Genomic DNA, 20,007 nt, shown 5'->3' with positions numbered 1-20,007 from the left:
ATACTCGCACAGGTCAGCGTGGTGATATTGGATATTTAGAAAAACCAAAAATACCAAAATGAAATTCCATGCTAAAATTTGAAAAACAATTATATTTAAAACAACTACAATTAAAAACTATATCTACTACTCTAGAAGATATAAAAGAAAAATTACGATTAAGTTATACAGAAAATCCTCTTAAATTTTGGGATAAAAACCAAGATTATGCTGAAATAAAACTCAAAGATGAAAATAAAATAATTAGAGTAAAACCCATGAGATATAATCCTACTGATCAAGATGAATTCAAAAAACAAATTAAAGAATTATTAGAAATTTCTTTAATAAGAGAAAGTAATTCTCCCCATTCTTCACCTGCACTTATGGTAAGAAATCATGCTGAAATAATAAGAAATAAATCTAGAATGGTTGTTAATTATAAACAATTAAATAGTGAAACCATATTTGATGGATACTTTTTACCACATAAAGAAACCCTTATAAATATGAGTAAAAGAAAGAAAATATATTCTAAGCTTGATTGTAAAAGTGGTTTTTGGCAAATAAAAATGCACCCTGATAGTATTAAATATACAGCATTTAGTACTCCTCAAGGACAATATGAATGCTTAGTTATGCCATTTGGATTAAAAAATGCCCCTCAAATATATCAAAGAAAAATGGATAAAATCTTTAAAGATTATACTTTCTTATATGTATATGTTGATGACATATTAATAGCTTCAAATTCGATAGAAGAACATTTAGAACATTTAAATATTTTCTCTAATTTATGTTTAAAACATGGAATCGGGTTATCAGAAAAGAAAGCAAAAATAGGGCTAAAAGAAATTGAATTTTTAGGATTAGAAAAAAACGGTGAAGGAATAAAAATGCAACCACATATTTTGGAAAAAATACAAGCATTTCCCGATAAATTAGAAGATAAAAAACAATTGCAAAGATTTTTTGGAACATTAAATTATGCATCTGATTTTATTTGTAACTTAGCTGATAAAAGAAAAGAATTGCAAAAATTATTGAAGAAAAATAATAAATATGAATTTTTTGAAAATCATATTGCTTTAGTAAAGAGAATAAAAGAACAATGTAAAAATTTACCTTTTTTAACTTTACCATCAGATGAAGATAATCTTATATTAGAAACTGGTGTTTCTGAAGAAGTTTGGAGTGCAGTTTTAAAAATTAAAAATAATTTATTATGTAGATATGCATCTGGAATGTTTTTGGATACCGAAAAGAGATATCATATAAATGAAAAAGAATTACTTGCAGTAATAAGAGGTTGTCATAAATTTTATTACTTTTTTTACCCAAGAAATTTAGGTTAAGAACTGATAATTCTCAAGTGAGAGCATTTATTAAAAATAATATTAAACCTTTACCCCAAAATAAAAGATTAATTAGATGGCAAATGACATTATCTGAATTTATGATTGAAATTGAACTAATAAAGTCTGATAAGAATTGCCTTGCAGATTTTCTTACTAGAGATGGAAAGTCAAATGAATAAGCAAACTATCCTTTTGGATAAGGTCTCAGAGTTATCTGAAAAAATTTCTCATTTGCAGACGTCATTCAATGACGTAATGGATATTGTGAATTATCAAGATCTAAATAAAGAAGTTTCTGAACTTCTTATCAAGCATGCCGAAAAATGCCAGAATACATTCAGCCTTTACGACAAGGTTGAAGAAATATTATATGATCTGTTCAAGAAAGATGAGACAGAAAATCTTCCCCCTTCACCGAGACAAGAAGATTGTCAATAGACTGAGAGTTCTGGATTAAATACTTTCAATGATGGAATATCCTTGAGACCGGATTTTAACCGGAAACAGACATCTTAGAGGATACCCATATTAGATAATATAATTAATGAGCATCCGCTCGTCTCTGAATACAATTCTCTTATGAGAGAATTATACGCCTTGCAAAATACAGATACATATTATATTGATTTGACGGGGATCTATCCTCAGATAAATTGTGTGCTGGGATGTGACTGCAATTTTATTCAAAAGTGATACAATTTTGGAGTAATCAATGCTATATATATGACTACTCCAACCTTTGCTGAAATTTCCAAGCTTCCACGATAGATTCAAGATGGAGTTTGGCACATCAACCAAAATAATCCTAGTTATGGTCCCAAGGATATATTAATGCTCAAAATTATTGCAGCTGGACCAGATTTAGAAGACTCAAATAGATATGATGCTTTTTCTCATATTAAAGTCATGAAATATGATGACTTGGAGATAAAAGTATACCTTCAACGGAAGGAGTATGAATATTTTTCAGAAGAAAAAATATACATTATCGAAGAGTACTTGGGTTGAGAATTGTTTTACAAAATCTAGAAAATACACCCAAGCAAGGATTTTGTACATACGGAGGAAATGGAGCATTTTCTTCAATAATGACTACATATGCTGGGAAGACTGCAGAAGCAGCTATAAATTATTTAAATTGAAAAATACGCTTATTGGAAAGCAGCATAATAAAATCCAGCAATAAAGCTATCAAGACTTTGTACAGGATGAGGAAGCATAAAAATAACACGTGTCCAACATGTACTAAAAAAGAAGATAATGACATGGCATCAAGCAGTCGGAGCATGGAATAAGACGTAAGCACTTACGTCACACTCCCGGAATCCAAAATATATTGTTCAAGTCCGCGGAATTGAAGAAAGAATGAGTCCGTGAAAAAATTAGGAGAACATGCATCGCAAATTAAATGTGTTCTTGATGCATGAATTATTTTCCTCTATTCCTTCAAAGAGTTTCAACCAACATAGGTTTAGGAATATTTAGTTTACTTGGAAATTTATAATTTAAAAGGTTTATTACTTACTCTTAAATAATGATGTTAAGATCCTGCATTGAGATATGTCATATATGTCTAATTCTAGTAGTGAACATAACAAAAATGCCCTGTACAATGTACACATAAGTAAAGATTCGAAAGTCCCTTGAATTAGTAACTAACTTTTCTGCACATATATTTCCCATGAATAACACCCTAACCAACTTTGACAATACCATTTTATAATTTTGCTTCATTTTTAGGAAGTACTGAAATCAGGATTTAAAGTAGCTTTAATACAAAAAAAGGTATAAGACTAAAAATGGATTTGGGGTGTGGACGGTCGTCAGAATGACCGTACGCGAGTGGCTCCCTTACAAGCACATAGGAGCGGACCAGGAAGGGCCACATGGCTAAGCAATGAGCAGGAACCAAAACGATGTGGTTTGGATTAGTGAGGAGGTAAAAAAAATGGCAAAAGTGCAGACGCTAACGGGCCCATTACGAAGCGTTAGTTAGCAGCATTTCACAAAGTCTTGTGCAAAATGATTGTTGAAAATGAAAAGACTCAAGTAGACTCCCTTCAAAATAGATTAGTTGCCTAAATTGATCAACTCACATCTGCAAAAAAATAGGGCAAGATAAGAGAGGAGAAATGAACTGCAAAAAACATGGGATTCGCAACATATGAGTAACATCGCGAAAAGCTGTGGAACTGTGGCATCACTGAAGACTGTTGATATTAATCCCTATCTTTTAATATTTACAGAACAAATGGATGATACTAATATCTCTTCAAGATATACTTTCAGTTATGAAGTTATTTGATTCCATGAACAAGTGCAATTGAAAGAAGACAAAGGTTGTTGAAAGCTGTTGGACACTTGTGATGACAGTACTAGACGTCCGATAATTATTGCACAACTTCGGACACATGCTTCGGACGTCCGATAGGATCCTTCGAAGTCAACAAAACCATTGGACGCTGAATATGTCTCCACTGGACGTCTGATAGAATTGAAGAAGATTTTTTAAACTCACTGCCTGCTATCGGACACAAGTATCGGACGTCCAACAGTATCGTATGCAAGCATCGGACGTCGAATACTCCAATGGTTAGTTGACTCTTCAACTACTTTCTATCCATTGGAAGCATTAATGAGGCATTTTCTTGGTCCTATATAAATAGTGGTTGGTCAAATACTTCAAACAACTTTTGCACACTGAAGATACAAAAGATCTAGAGTAGTTTTAGTGAGAAAATACTTTTCAAAGAAGATTTGTAGTCTTAGTGGTGTGAGGTTCTTTGTAAGCTTTTCATTTGTGAGTGAATACTTCATGAGTGTAGTTTTGTGAGGGTTGTCCTGAGGGATAGTAAAACTTTCTGACTTGACCGAGTGGTGTTCGGGACAAGGAGGAGGTGAACCTTCCTTTGTACGTAAGAGTGATTGTAATTCATCAACTTGAAGAAGCTTATTTGAATTAATCTACAAGCTCAAGAGGAGTTGGGTAGTTAATTGGTTTGCAATTCTTTCCTTTTTATTTATTTATTGTTACGTTTGTGATATTTACATTGTTTATCTCTTCCACTTAATTGTCTTCGATCCTTACAATTGGTATCAGAGTTTGGTCTCCTAGAGATTAAGCTTAATCGACTTTGGAGTAAAAATGACAACCAATAATGCCATGTTTTTTGAAGGACATTTTGTCATTAGACCACCTATATTTAATGGGTCATATTATGTGAGTTGGAAAGAAAAAATGATTATTTTTTTGCAATCAATTGATATTGAATTGTGGTTTATTATTAGTGAAGGTCCATATGATGCCTTTGTTATAGATGAAAATACTCATAGATCTAGACAAAAAACAAGAAGTGAACTGACTGCTGTGGATAGAGCTCATCTCACCTTAAATGCAAAAGTCATGAATATGTTATATTGTGCTTTAGACTCAAATGAATCTATTAGAGTCAAAGGCTGCAAGTCAGCCAAGGAGATTTGGGACAAACTGAGAGAAATCCACGAAGGAAGTGAGGATGTGAGAGAGCAAAAGAAATCTATCTTAGTTACCAAATATGAGTCTTTTAAGATGGAACCTCATGAAGATATTGATAAAATGTATTGTAGATTTAATGATGTTATTAAGGATTTAGAAGTTCTGGAAAAGAAATACTCTCTAGGTGAGAAAATAGATAAATTCTGAATGCTTTATCAAAGGATTGGGAAAGTAAAGTGACTACTATTGAAGAGGCTAAAGATTTGAATACTATACCTATTGAATCACTTGTTAATTCTCTGACCTCTTATGAGCTGAAACTTAAGACTAAGGTACAAAAGCAAGAAGATGCAAAGGTAAGAAGGAGTATTGCTCTAAAAGTATCCCAAGATGAAAATGATTCGGCCTCCTTGGATGGAGAAGATATGGAAGTTGATGACAGTGATCTTGCTCTCATCACAAGAAGTTTCAAGAGGATTCTCAACAAAAGGAGATTTAGAAGAGGAGGACCTAACAATTCAGATTCTAATCAATTCAACAATGCAAGAAACAAAGGAATATATGAGGCCAACAAAAAGCAAGTTGACAATTGCTATGAATGTGACCAACTTGGACGCTACATGAGTGAGTGTCCAATGAAGAAGAGGAAAGGTGAAACAAAATTCAGATTCAACAACTTCCAGTTCACATGGAATGAATGCAACTCCGATGGTGAAATAAAAGAAGAAGAAGAATCTGCTCAATTGGCTTTCATGGCCATTGGAGATGATGAGGTAACATATTCTAACTCTCAATTTGAAAGTGATGATGAAAGTGATGATGATTTTGAATCTTTCATTATAAAATTGCATGATAGTTTGAAAGAATCTTATACTAGAAACAAGGAATTAAAACATAAAATTAGTTTTCTTCTTCAAGACAATGCAAATCTTTTTCAACAAAATAAAAAGTTGAAAGCTGAAAATGATTACTTCAAAAAGAGTGAGACTGCTTTACACTTGGAGCTTGATAGAAAAACAAAGTTTTGTGAATTGTTCAAAAAGGAATAAGGTGATTTGAAAAGAAGAATGGATGGTCTACATGAGTTGCTTAAACACAAGAAACAAGTCTGTTTTCAAAAGAATAGGTTGAATTCTAATTCCAACGTATTTGCTATTTATAAGAGAAGACAAGTAAGATTTATTAAACCTGTTCATATAAATAACTCTTTGTTTATGTGTAATTTTTATTGTCAAAAAGGTCACATGAAAAGTGATTGTTATGTGAGAAAAAACATGAGAAGAGGCATGAAATGCATGTGGATAATTAGACATGATACGAACTCTAACAAGTAGGAGATATTGGTAAGATTGATGAGATTCTTGTTCATAATGTTTTTTTGTAATTCTCTTTTGATATTTCTGATGCTTTGAACTGAGTTTTTCTTGATTTTTTTTACTGAATTTTTATGATGTCAAAAAAGGAGAAAATAGGATAATGCTGATCTCATGATGATTTGCTGTGATATGTTGGTGATTGCTGTTATTTCTCTGTTTTTATTTGGAATATTGGTTTCTCTGTTATTGTTGCTAGATTTTAATAGTTGGTTTTTACTTTCATCTTACGATGACAAAAAGGGGGAGAAATGGATGCTATGTGTAAGGGGAAATTATTCTGAGATTATGAATTTGGCACTTAAAAGTTTTGGATGCGATGATTGAGGGGACCTTATACTTATTTTTGTTTCTTTCCATCCATTGTTTTGTCATCATCAAAAAGGGGGAGAATGTTGATATTGATCCCTATTTTTTGATGTTTACAAAACAAATGGATTGTCGCGCCCCATTTTTTGATAAGTGAATGAATGTGTGTGATGATGTGAGATGTGAAGTGTGGTGTGAATGTGTGCAAAATTAAAAGTAAAAGGCCATGGGACTTTGGAAAGCGACGATTTGGCCAAATGAAATTTAAAAAGGATTTTTTAAATATGAAAAACGGAGTCGCCACTTGGTATAGATTTGGGGTGTACCAAGTTACCCAAAAAGTGTTTTTAAAGACAAAGTAGTAAAACCCTTTTTAAAACGACTCCTAGTCCACGTAAGCCAAAGAAAAAGGTTCGGGGGTCACGTTTGACAAAGGGGAAGGCAAGGATAGAATCCAAGGCACCCCTTTGACCTAGCCAAGGCTAGTTGCGCGACTTAACCTTACCTTTCCTAATTTTCTACCCAATATATGTTCGCACGTTGGATATGACTATATGAATGCAAAACGGAAAGAAAAATGCAAACCTAAATTCTACGATGTCTCTTGTGAGGCTTTTGGTCCCAAACCATATGAATTGTGGCGGCCAACAAAGGAAAACCTCATAGAGGTCGATTAATGCAAATGAGATTCAAGCGTGCAAGTGTGAAAGTGTATGAAAGATGCAAGAAATGCAAGTGCAAGTGTGCGAAATTGTATAAAGGTGCTTGTGTGAAATTGTAAAACAAATTCAAGTGTTTTCGTGTGCAAGTGTATGAAAATAGAATAATAGATATATAAGGTAAAGTGGAATTTCATTTGTGAAGTGAAAATAAGCAAGTGATAGGTAAAATGTAGTAAAAGTATGGTTTGAGAAATGTGAAGAAATGTGGTTAAGAGAGTATGTAGGTGATAAAAATGAAAGTATGACCCTAGAGGAATGCAACAAGTCGGGTACGGGGGTGGACTCCTAACTTTTCGACTTGATTTTCCCTTTGATTAGAAGGCAAAACTAGCGTGCTAAGGTTATCGAGTAGCCACACTCGCTCGTTTCCCTTATCAGAAGGGGACACTCAAGCAAAATGAACCCTATAACTAGCATGAAATGCAAAAATCCTAAAATGGAGGGAAAACGGGTTCGAGGATCATGCCAAATGATAAAACTAAGGAAAATGCGTGATATGTGGTGAACAAGCAAATGATATGCTAATGAGGGGAAATCCCTAAGGGTCTAGCGTTGGACTAGTCAAGCCAGGTCTTCGCTTCTTCGGGTTTCAGCTTGGAATACCAGTCAAGTGCATCCCCCTCCAGACTTTCTGAGAATAGCCTCAAAGGTAGATTTTCATCATCCGTTGGCCTACCCAAGTTGTTGGCGAACAATCGGAGGTGCGTCTTGGGATTGCCCGTGCCATCGTATTTATTGAACTTCGGAGTTTTGAACCCCTCAGGCAACTGCACATTCGGGAAAAGGCAAAGTTCATCATAGTCCAGCACTCCTTGTTTGTTCAAACCCTGACTCCTCCTCATAAACTCATCAAAACGGTCAAGGCGTTTGAGCAGCTTTATATCAACGGGAGCGGAAGATTCCCCCATTTCTGGCTTGGTTTGAACGATATGGTCGGGTAGGAATGGCTCAGCAGCAGTGTGATAGATAGTATGTAGCTCTGGTGGTATGTTTGAAGTAAGTTGGGGTTGTGGACCTTGCATGTAAGCGGGGAAAAATGAAGGATCAGGAGGGTAAGTGTATGGCAAATGTATGGTGGGGTATGTGAAAATTCCTTCGGTTGGAATAGGGAAAGATGGAGCAACAGTGGCTTGAGTCGGAGGGACGACAAATGGTTCAGATTCCGATTGTTTGATAGGCGCCAGTTCGGGCTGCACTCCGCTACTAACGAGCTCGTCGATTAACTTCTTTTGCGCTGCCATTTCAGATGCTATTTCACCAAACTTAGTAAGCATCTCAGTCAACTGAACCCCCAAACTCGTAGTCTCGGGTTGAGCGGTAGTAGTAGACCTATCTGCTTGTTCCGGTTGTGAACTCATGTTTACACGACTCCTCTGAGCTTGACTACGGGATCGTGTTATGATGGGGTTTCGACGAGAAGCTATGTTTAAATATTACCTGAGAATTTTTGAAAAAATTGCCTTTAGATTTAACTCTTGCTTAGTTATTCCAATAAAAATAAAGAAAGGAAAGAGAAAAAGGCAAGAGTTAGTAGATATCCAGGAAATTCGGATGCATGTCCTATGGGGGAACCCTTTTTGTGCCAAGGGTAGGCCCAGCATGAAAATGCAATCCTCTAGGGTAGGCACCATACCATACCTGATAGATCCAATCAGCTTATGGAGTGAAAAACAATTTAAAAAAATTTGGCCCATTGGAATGAGAAAAGACGTTTGTCAAAATGAGAACCTCGTCCGAAGGGATTGATCACTTTTGATTGATACAAGAATTTGTAAAAACGCACGGGTTTGACCTTGACAAACTCCCTATCGAAGAGATTGAAATTCGTTTTGACAACTTTTTTCAGTGAAGCACGGGTCAAAACTCCAACTGATCAAATGGCTGGATGCAATGGATGTTTTTCTCAAAATCGACTAGGTTTTTGAAATTCGATACTGAAAACCCTAATAGGGCAAATGGGTTGAATGAAATTGACAATTTATTAAAAATCGACCGAATACCCTAAAAAGGGAAACAGGTCAAATGAATTGAATGAAATTTATCCAAAATTAATCAGATCACCCTAAAAGGGTAAATTGATCAAATGAATCGACGATTTATTCAAAATCGACCGGATGACCCTAAAAAGGGTAAATTGGTCAAATGAATGGATGATTTTTCAAAAATTGACCGGATGACCCTAAAAAGGGTAAATTGGTCAAATGACCCTAAAAAGGGTAAATTAGTCAAATGAATTGACGATTTATTCAAAATCGACCAGGTGACCCTAAAAAGGGTAAATTGGTCAAAGGAATGGTTTATTTAAAATCGATTATGAATTGACAAAATGGATTGATCGAATCGGCCGGCCATTGGTGGTTTCAGAAAATCAGTCTATGAGCCTTCTAAAATCACAATTTGGCCTCAATTTATTTATCGTCTCAATAGGAGGAATCATTTGTGAATTTCTTCAAATTAATGTCCTTCACGCAAGGGATTTTTACCAATTTTTGATAAAATGGCCAAAAAGTGATTATTAGATGCTCATATTCCAAAGATCACTCTATGAAAATGATCGGATCCTACCTCACCTTGTGCACTACCCCTTTGGATGGTACAAAAATGTAAACGTGCAAGTCTCACTGGATTAAGTATCCGAGACACAAGGTGGCTTATTCCTAACACGGGATCCCCTAAATGGCATTCCCTTTCTAAGGTTTAATGTATGATTGCCATTTATTAAAGCGATGTAAATATGTGACAAATATGGCCTAAAGGACATGAATAATGCATCGGGGGGAAAAAGGTTTAAAATGAAATGTATTTATTGCAAATTAAGTGCAATGACTGAAATTTAAACATGTGAGTTATCTAATGGGTAGGTCACTAAAAGAGTGCCAAAGTGGCCTCTTATTGCTAAGGCACATGAATGCAAGCCAAGAAAACAAAAGAATGGTTAGTGCAATTGATAGTACACATAACACATTGGGAGCAATTTAGAAAAGAAATATAATAAAGCAAGTAAAAGGGGTAGAACCCCTTCCCTCGTGCCTAATGTGCTTAAAAGAGGGTGAGGCCGACTCTAACCTAGGAAAATTCTAATATGGATGCATGAGGTTGGGGTTCACTAATGCCTAGACTCGATAGAGCTTCGGCTCCCAAGCCTTCAGACCTAAAGGCGAAGGGTCATCACTCCCAGGGCCTTCGATCGGTGGCTCGAGTGATCCCTTAGGTAGCGCTATGGGCGCAGAGCACACCATCCGCCTACCCAAGGCAATCGGTCCTAGTCCTACAAGGCGGTGTGGGATGGCGCCCACGAAAATAAAAATAAAATGGGATAAAGCAAGTAAACATGCACGTATGAAGTGTTCCCCTATTTTGAGGGAAGGGGTTGAGAACCACGCGAGGCTCTAAAGGTGACACACACCCCCCCCCAAATGCAATGCAAGCGCGAAATAATCAAGTAAACAACATCCAATCAACCAATCACACATACGTGAGTGAGGGAAAAGTTTGATACGCGCGCGAGGTGAAAAAGTCCTAAAAAAATGCAACCCTAATATCCAAATGCAATGCATAAAAAGGGTAGAAAAAGGAAACGAATAGCTAAGTCAAATGCTCGGACCCACTTAGGAAGTCCCCAGTGGAGTCGCCAACTGTCGCGCCCCATTTTTTGATAAGTGAATGAATGTGTGTGATGATGTGAGATGTGAAGTGTGGTGTGAATGTGTGCAAAATTAAAAGTAAAAGGCCATGGGACTTTGGAAAGCGACGATTTGGCCAAATGAAATTTAAAAAGGGTTTTTTAAATATGAAAAACGGAGTCGCCACTTGGTATAGATTTGGGGTGTACCAAGTTACCCAAAAAGTGTTTTTAAAGACAAAGTAGTAAAACCCTTTTTAAAACGACTCCTAGTCCACGTAAGCCAAACAAAAAGGTTCGGGGGTCACGTTTGACAAAGGGGAAGGCAAGGATAGAATCCAAGGCACCCCTTTGACCTAGCCAAGGCTAGTTGCGCGACTTAACCTTACCTTTCCTAATTTTCTACCCAATATATGTTCGCACGTTGGATATGACTATATGAATGCAAAACGGAAAGAAAAATGCAAACCTAAATTCTACGATGTCTCTTGTGAGGCTTTTGGTCCCAAACCACATGAATTGTGGCGGCCAACAAAGGAAAACCTCATAGAGGTCGATTAATGCAAATGAGATTCAAGCGTGCAAGTGTGAAAGTGTATGAAAGATGCAAGAAATGCAAGTGCAAGTGTGCGAAATTGTATAAAGGTGCTTGTGTGAAATTGTAAAACAAATTCAAGTGTTTTCGTGTGCAAGTGTATGAAAATAGAATAATAGATATATAAGGTAAAGTGGAATTTCATTTGTGAAGTGAAAATAAGCAAGTGATAGGTAAAATGTAGTAAAAGTATGGTTTGAGAAATGTGAAGAAATGTGGTTAAGAGAGTATGTAGGTGATAAAAATGAAAGTATGACCCTAGAGGAATGCCACAAGTCGGGTACGGGGGTGGACTCCTAACTTTTCGACTTGATTTTCCATTTGATTAGAAGGCAAAACTAGCGTGCTAAGGCTATCGAGTAGCCACACTCGCTCGTTTCCCTTATCAGAAGGGGACACTCAAGCAAAATGAACCCTATAACTAGCATGAAATGCAAAAATCCTAAAATGGAGGGAAAACGGGTTCGAGGATCATGCCAAATGATAAAACTAAGGAAAATGCGTGATATGTGGTGAACAAGCAAATGATATGCTAATGAGGGGAAATCCCTAAGGGTCTAGCGTTGGACTAGCCCATTCTATGAATTCCGACTAGCGTTGGACTAGTGGAAACATACATTCATCCATTCCATTCATCTACACTATGAAAAACGAGTAGACATGTGAATCACCTAAAACACGTAGCACGTAACACTTAGCATGCTCGACTAGATGCAAAAATCCTAATAAAGCATTTAACACATAACATATAGCAAGCAACCAAACTAATGAACTATTACATTTGCTAGCTAGGCACACGTCTTCAATAGGTCTTCATCGGATGCGCCTCCAAGCCCTATCTATTACAAGCCAAGAGGTGTACACATACCCCGTTAAGAAAAATCAAAAGTAAATGGAATAACTGAAAGGAAATAAGGAGAGGCTAGGAAAGCAAATAGACATGCAAACTTCAATTAGCACATTGGATCACATAGGAGAGACAAAAAAGATAAAAGAAATTATACCGTCCCCTTTGCTTGTGAAGCTAATGAATGGAAATGGTTCTAAATTGGGCTAAAACCATTAAACAAATGATCAATGCACCAATTTAATGGTAAACCAGATAGCACAAAAACAAAAGTCAAAGAACCACTAATTGATATGAAATTGAACCATTGGAGCCCTTCAAATAATCAAACAAGTCCACATTCACTAAATGAAAATCCCAATTGAAATGGAAAAGAAATTTGAAGGATCAATTCGATTACCATTTTCCATTATTTGGGCCATAGTAAAATGAGAAGGGACTTGAGGGGTCAAAGTGAAATTTTTAGAAATTATTTTTTCATGCAAAATTTCATGCACGATGCTTACAAAGAAACCTTCTTCTGCATTTCTAGTTGCTGGTTTTTTGCAAGCGTATCTTATTAGCAACCCAAGAAGCTTAAGCAAGGCTTCAAGTTCAACGTTTATTAGTTTCTTCAAGGTCAATCACCATGCACAAAAATGAAATGAAACAAAGCAGAAAGTGGCCATATAATCAGATTTCATGCTGCAAATTTCGGCTACCAAAAGAAACTGATGCACTTGGATGAAGGCTTTCCGTAACCCAAGACCGTAGCCGCAGCTTTCTTTTCATTTCTCCTTACCAAACGAGCTCAACAAATATCAAAGCTCCAACTACTGACTAAATGAAATGCAGATTCTTGTTGCAGAATTGAAACCAAACATTTAAATTGTCCAGCAGCAAGGGAAAATGGAGGAACACAACAAGAAATGCAAAGAGCTACATACATCAAGAAGTCACTATAAGCATTGACAGCTCTACGACGACAACGAAGCAAAATAATAGCAGATGGCCGAGTAAGCTTGCAAAGCTTGTGTTCACAACATACTAACTGAACATCAAGGAAATCATAAGCTCCAAGCATGATGAACTTGAAACAGCAAAGGAAAGAAAAAAAAAACGAATCTGCTCAAACTGCCATAACAGCCGAGAGCCTTTACCTATTTACAAAGCACTGTTTATGTTATAGCTTGCTGTGGTACTACACTTTGTTGATCTAAAATGCAGCAAGCATATATAAAGCGTCAATAACACAGCGCACAGGCCCAAAGGAGCAAACAATCCACACCAGAAATTCAGTTTCCAAAGGAAAATCAGTTTTGTCTAATCATTGTAACAAACCAGAAGCTTCGAGCTTGTTGATTGTTTCATCAGATTTTCGTGCACCAAACCCAGCCAAACACAACTTGAAATCAAACAAACGGCTTACCCAAATACCCTTCTTATTCTTCAACATAAAGCCTTTGGGTTCAGGCACTAAGAAAAATCAAAATAAAGCAAGTAAAGCTAGAAATCTATGGTTGGGGGGGGGTCAAAACAAAAACCCAGGAACAGAGGAATTCACGTGAAACCATCCAAAAAAAAAAAAAAAACAGCCATCAAAACATGAGAGATCAAAGAAATAAACCAAACAAGTAAAACAAACAAAAGAATTAACTTGGACCTTAGCTGACAAACAAGAAGGAAATCGCATCCAGTGACTTGCCGTAGAACTGCCTTTCAATGATGGTTGAAGCTGATGGCAGAAGCATTGTTTCCTCCTCCTGTTTGCTGCCCCTCCTTTTCTTTTTGTTAGGATTCCAGTCTCTCTCAGCCTCTCCTCTGTTCCTCTCTATTTTCCTTTTGCTATCGCCTCTCAAAAAGTTTTTTCAGACCCTCACAGCCGCGCCTCCCTTTTCTGGTTTCTTCCTTCTTGCCGTTGCCTCTCTATCCGTATCCTCCCTATTTTCTTTTGCTTGTTGTTTTTGCTAAAACCTCCCTATCCAGTACCCTCTCGACCTCCTTCACTCATATCTCCCTCTTAGCCAACTCTCCTCTGATTTCTTTGTCGTCCATTTGCTTTCTTCGTTACTCTCCCCGTAACTCTCCTCCCGTCATCTTCCCTTCTAATCTTTTTTTCCCCCTTTGCGGCTGCTTGTTTTTTTTTTTCTCTTTATATGGGAGCCCAACCAACCCTAAAAACCCAGCAATCTCTGCTGTATTTTGCAGCCAAGGGCCTGCACGAAACTTTCCTTGCAAGCTGCTACAAATGCAGCTTGCCGCGGCTATCCTTCCCTTTTTTTTTTTTTTTTTAAACAACTTGATAATTACAAAAATGATAAAATAAAAATAAAAATAATAAATTGACAAAAACCAGGTAATAATAATAATAATGAAAATAATTTAAAAACTAAACAACTAGAAACAACAAAAATGGCCATTTTTCCATCTTTTTCTACATTTTTCTTTTTAAATAATTTTAGCAAAATGATAATAAAATTAAGTAAAAACCAACAATTTAAATAACATCAGATAAAAATAAATAAACAAACCAGAAATAATAAACAGCAAAGTTGCAATCTTTACTTCCATCATTATTCTCTTTTTTTTCTTTTTCCATTTTCATTTTTTCATTTTTTCATTTTTTTCAAGAAAACATTGAATTTAAATCAAAACAATTAAAACATATTTTTTGAATGCTTTTCCTTTTCTTTTCGAGAAATTCTATGCTAAAAACTTAAAAATAATAACAATAACACGAAAAATTAAAAAAACTAAAAACTAAAAAGTGAATAAAATTAACAAACTGAAAACACTAAAATTTTGGTGTCTACATGGATGATACTAATATCTCTTCAAGATATACTTTTAGTTATGAAGTTATTTGATTTCATAAACAAGTGCAATTGAAAGGAGACAAAGGTCGCTGAAAGCTGTCGGACGCTTGTGATGACAGTACCGGACGTCCGATAATCATTGCACAACTTCGGACACATGCTTCGGACATCCGATAGGATCCTTCGAAATCGACGAAACCATTGGACGCTGAATATGTCTCCACTGGACGTCCGATAAAATTGAAGAAGATTTTTCAAACTCACTGCCTGCTGTCGGACGCAAGCATCGGACGTCCGATACTCCAACGGCTAGTTGACTCATTCAGCTACTTTCTATCTGTTGGAAGCATTAATGTGACACTTTCTTGGTCCTATATAAATAGTGGTTGGTCAGATACTTCAAACAACTTTTGTACACTGAAGATACAAAAGATCTAGAGTAGTTTTAATGAGAAAATACTCTTCAAAGAAGATTTGTAGTCTTAGTGGTGTGAGGTTCTTTGTAAGCTTTTCATTTGTGAGTGAATATTTCATGAGTGTACCTCTGTGAGGGTTGTCCTGAGGGATAGTAAAACTTTCTGGCTTGACCGAGTGGTGTTCGGGGCAAAGAGGAGGTGAACCTTCCTTTGTACGCAAGAGTGATTGTAATTCATCAATTTGAAAAAGTTTATTTGAATTAATCTACAAGCTCAAGAGGAGTTGGGTAGTTAATTGGTTTGCAATTCTTTCCTTTTTATTTATTTATTGTTACGTTTGTGATTTTTACATTGTTTATCTTTTCCACTTTGTTGTCTTCGATCCTTACAAAGGCAAATCACAGTAAGGAGAAGCAAGAAGTGGTGGCAGAAGGACAAAATTTTTTATGATTAGGGTTTATTAAAAGAATAAGACTCGAGCTGCACATAATAAAAGTTTGTTTGAGTTCAACTCAATAGATAAAGAAAGCAAACTTAAATACAATTTCAACCTCATTAAAATAATCAAATAAGTTCAAGCAATAGTTTAGCTTGAATGGGTTTGTTTACACCTATCGGTAGAGGAAACTCAAAATTTTGATAATAGTAGTAAGTACTTAATTTGTTTTATTTTGTTGCAAAAGGGAATTGAATATACTATATGCATTCAGTTTTTGACTACTAGGAATAGGCAAACACTTAGGTAGATCTTGTCTACAAATTGATTTTGTAGACCATATGGTATATATACTAGCCAAATGAGTTTTCTTATATTATCATAAATTACTTTTTCTTATATCATTTTACGTCACATTATCTATGTGATTTTCATATATACCTCATGGTATACAAATGAACTTGTAGACTAGGTACGGGACAAGACCTATCAAATTGGGCTGCTAGAACATTGACAAGACTAAATATTGGCGATTTGGATTGAATATCAACAAACTAATCCCAATAGTGAGTGACCAACAAAAAATTGTTTAGTAACACCACGCCATCACTCTTTTCTATCATATATATATATATATATATATATATATATATATATATATAAAAGCAATCCTTGCTTGAAGATCTTTAAAAGTTATAGGTTTTGGCTAAGGGTTGGGATTTAGTTAAGACATTTACTGTGGGTTCTTCTTCGTCTGTTGTTGATTTATATGAGAAAGTGATTGATTTTGGTGGCGGAAGTTCTACATGGATTTCTCCCTCAGTTGTCTGCCATCTTTTTACTACATTTGCTGCCTGAGAGAAAGGATAATCAATTCTGTTTCTTTGAGAATACACTTCAAATCATTATATATGTACACATGCACATCTATGTGTGTTTGTGTATACATACATACATATATGTGTGTATGTGTGTGTAAAGAAAAGGAAAAAAACTCCTTTCTTTTCCTTTGACTTTCTTACTTTTGCTTCTTCTTTTTCCTTTTTTCCTCTGTTTTTCATGCACCTATTTTTTCATCTTATTATTCTCATTCTTTCAATTGTGATGCAATATCATTTTCTCAAGTCTTCTCATTTTCTCTTTTCCCTCGTAAGTTTTGGTGTCTCCAACCCTCGATGCTCGTGTAGGGTGACCTTTGCCTGTCCGAACCACGTTGTACTAGCTTTGGACGACGAGCGTTGTCAGTTGGTGAATGCCTACTTAGACCTGCAGGTTGAGGTAGATGAGCTTAGACAGATGGTAAAGGCTCAAGGTGAGAGGATTGCTGAGCTCGAGGAGGTACTTGAGGGCGAGGTGGCCACATCTGTAGTGGTTCGTGAGGAGTTCCAGAGTACTAGGGCTCGACTGACTAGCTTGAGGGAGGAGGTCCGTGATAAGGCTTTCGGGATCTTGGCTGATACTACTAGACTAGTGGATGAGGTGATGGATGTAGTCCAGAGTTCTGAGGAGGAGGAGGATCTTGAGGAAAAGATTCCTCCTGGTAGTCCTGCTGTGGACTAGATTCCTAGCGATTGACTCTTTTGACTCTTTTGACTCTTTTGACTAGTATAGTTAGAATTGGTTAGGGTGACGCTAAGTGCTGAAACCATTGTATTTTGCATGACTGTGTGGCCTACTTTTGAGGCACTTACTTTTACTTTAGTCTTCTGTGACTAAAAGTACTCTTGTGGCACCTGTGTGCTATAATTTTTGTGATTGCCCCCATGACATGCTAATTGTATGGATCTTGACATGTTAATGAATGCAAATTATTGTTATTTTCAATGTTTTCGTGATTGGTTCCTGTTTTAAGTATTTTCTCTCGTAATTGACTTATTTTTTGCACTAGGCACAACTAGGATAATGGACGGACAAAGGCGTGGTCGAGACCGTGGTCAAGGCTGTGGCGACCCCACTTCCTCCTAAGGCGAACCAAAGGGTTGGCGGGCCGTCTGCCCAGCTCTCGCCAGGACTCACACAAGCATTCTAACCCAAAACCTTTCGAAGAATAACCTAATCTATTACAAAACAATTCCTCCGAAGTAGGCCATCACTAAAACCACATTAACGTCAGAGATAGCAGTAATTTAGAATAGCCAAACGACGGCTCCTAAACATTTCACGCGTTGCGAACTGCGGAATAGAATCGTACCATCCCAACTAAGAAAAAAAATTCATACAACAAAATACAACAATCAAGCCAAGCATCCAAATTAAGGTTTACACATTTTCCAGTTTCAAGTGGCAATCCAAAATAAAAGTACATTATCCAAATTTAACACATTACAGCCCACACAAGTAGTCATAGTATACAAATACATCCCAAAACGAAACATGGATAAGTTTCAAAGCTTTCAATTTCCAGAATCTGTCAAGGAAAACAAATAAACGTGGGGTGAGCAAAAACTCAGTGGTGCCCCAAAACATGCAGTCACGTAAATCAAACAGCGAGTAATAACTTAACCAAATTGAACAGTTAGGAAAACGTATAACAGCACAAGGTAGGATACAGGGGCTCTCAGGAGCCATTTTCCTCGCTTGATCACCATTCATCGTAGTTGACCCTCCGTCAACTCTCACTACTTATAGTCCATGTAGATCCACTCATTTTTACTCCTAACCCGTCACCGTTCATACTCCTGTCCCGAGCCCGAACACCGACTAAGGACGCAGTATACTCGACATATACCCGTAGATGATTGGTCGAAAGATTCACCCAACGACGTTATTGTAGTTAGATTCATGCGTCGAGGGATTCACCCAACGACGTGATTGCAGTCAGATTCATGCGTCGAGGGATTCACCTAACAACTTCACAAAATAAGAAATTACCAGGTCAGGATAAGAGGCCCTCCCACCCTTAAGGTGTGGTACATTCCCCTGCCTAGTGATTTAGTACTTGAGATTGGATAAGAGGCCCTCCCACCCTCAGGTGTGGTACATTCCCCTACTCAGTGCTTAGCAAGTATTCCAAGGTTTTAGCATTTGAGATAGGATAAGAGGCCCTCCCACCCTCAGGTGTGGTACATTCCCCTACTCAATGCTTAGCAAGTGCAAGCAGGATATTTCACGAAAATATTTCAAGCAAGTCACCACTCGAAAGAGCTAGTGCAATAAAGTACACACTGCCCACTTCGATGGATCAGAAACCATTTTCCAATTATCACATATCAAGTTAAGAAAGCACTTTAATCAAGTAGGCATAGAACAAGCAAGGACACTCACCAATTCAAAAGTAATTGAGCGAGAAATCTTTAATTGTCCCCTCTGGGATTCTCTTCAAGACTAGCTTGGGCACCTGAAGCAATTTGACAAGTATTTTTCACTCATAATCACGCATTACTCAAGAAAGGAGTTACACTCATGTAGACTTGTCAATACCTCAAATTAAGAACCTTAACCACTCAAAATAAAGGTTCAAAAGTGAGGTTTTATTAACACAAGGAAAAATAATTTCCTTCATGAAATCAAGTTTAAAGCGACCAATTATCATCAAGAAGGAATAACGGGTTTTCAAAATTTCAGTTTATAAGAAATCGGCAAAATTTCAGCTTTGCACGTCAAACTTAGAAAAATCAGATCTTGTACTCAGTAGGTCCAAAATTGGAAAACTTGGTACTGTTGGAAACTACTTCCAAAGTACTAAAAGTTCCTAGAATACACCTTTCTAAGATTCCACATGGAAAACATTCAAAAATAAGCTGAAAGTCTCTGTTTTAGTTCATAAGGCAGATTTAAGTTGATTTTTGGTCAACTTTGAAAATTCGGAAAAATTCACTTGTTTGGAACTAGCTTTTGAAATTTATAACTCTATTAGTGTTGTAATACAAGAGTATAACAAAACAAACGGAACAAGAAACGGAGTTTTGAATACTAAGATATGGCAACTCAAAGTTACCAAAATTCCTTTGTGAAACATGGGTTTTTCAAACTCGAGTCATGAACTTTGGTAATTTATTTGACCCATGAAACGGTCTCGCAATAACACCATAATTAGCAGTATAATACTACCATATAAGGGTTGTCTCTCTACCAAATTTC

Source organism: Coffea arabica, chromosome 6c (genome assembly GCF_036785885.1).
Source record: "Coffea arabica cultivar ET-39 chromosome 6c, Coffea Arabica ET-39 HiFi, whole genome shotgun sequence".
Classification (NCBI taxonomy): Eukaryota; Viridiplantae; Streptophyta; class Magnoliopsida; order Gentianales; family Rubiaceae; genus Coffea; species Coffea arabica.
The sequence above is the reverse complement of the archived record's forward strand: the minus strand, read 5'-3'. Positions refer to the sequence as shown.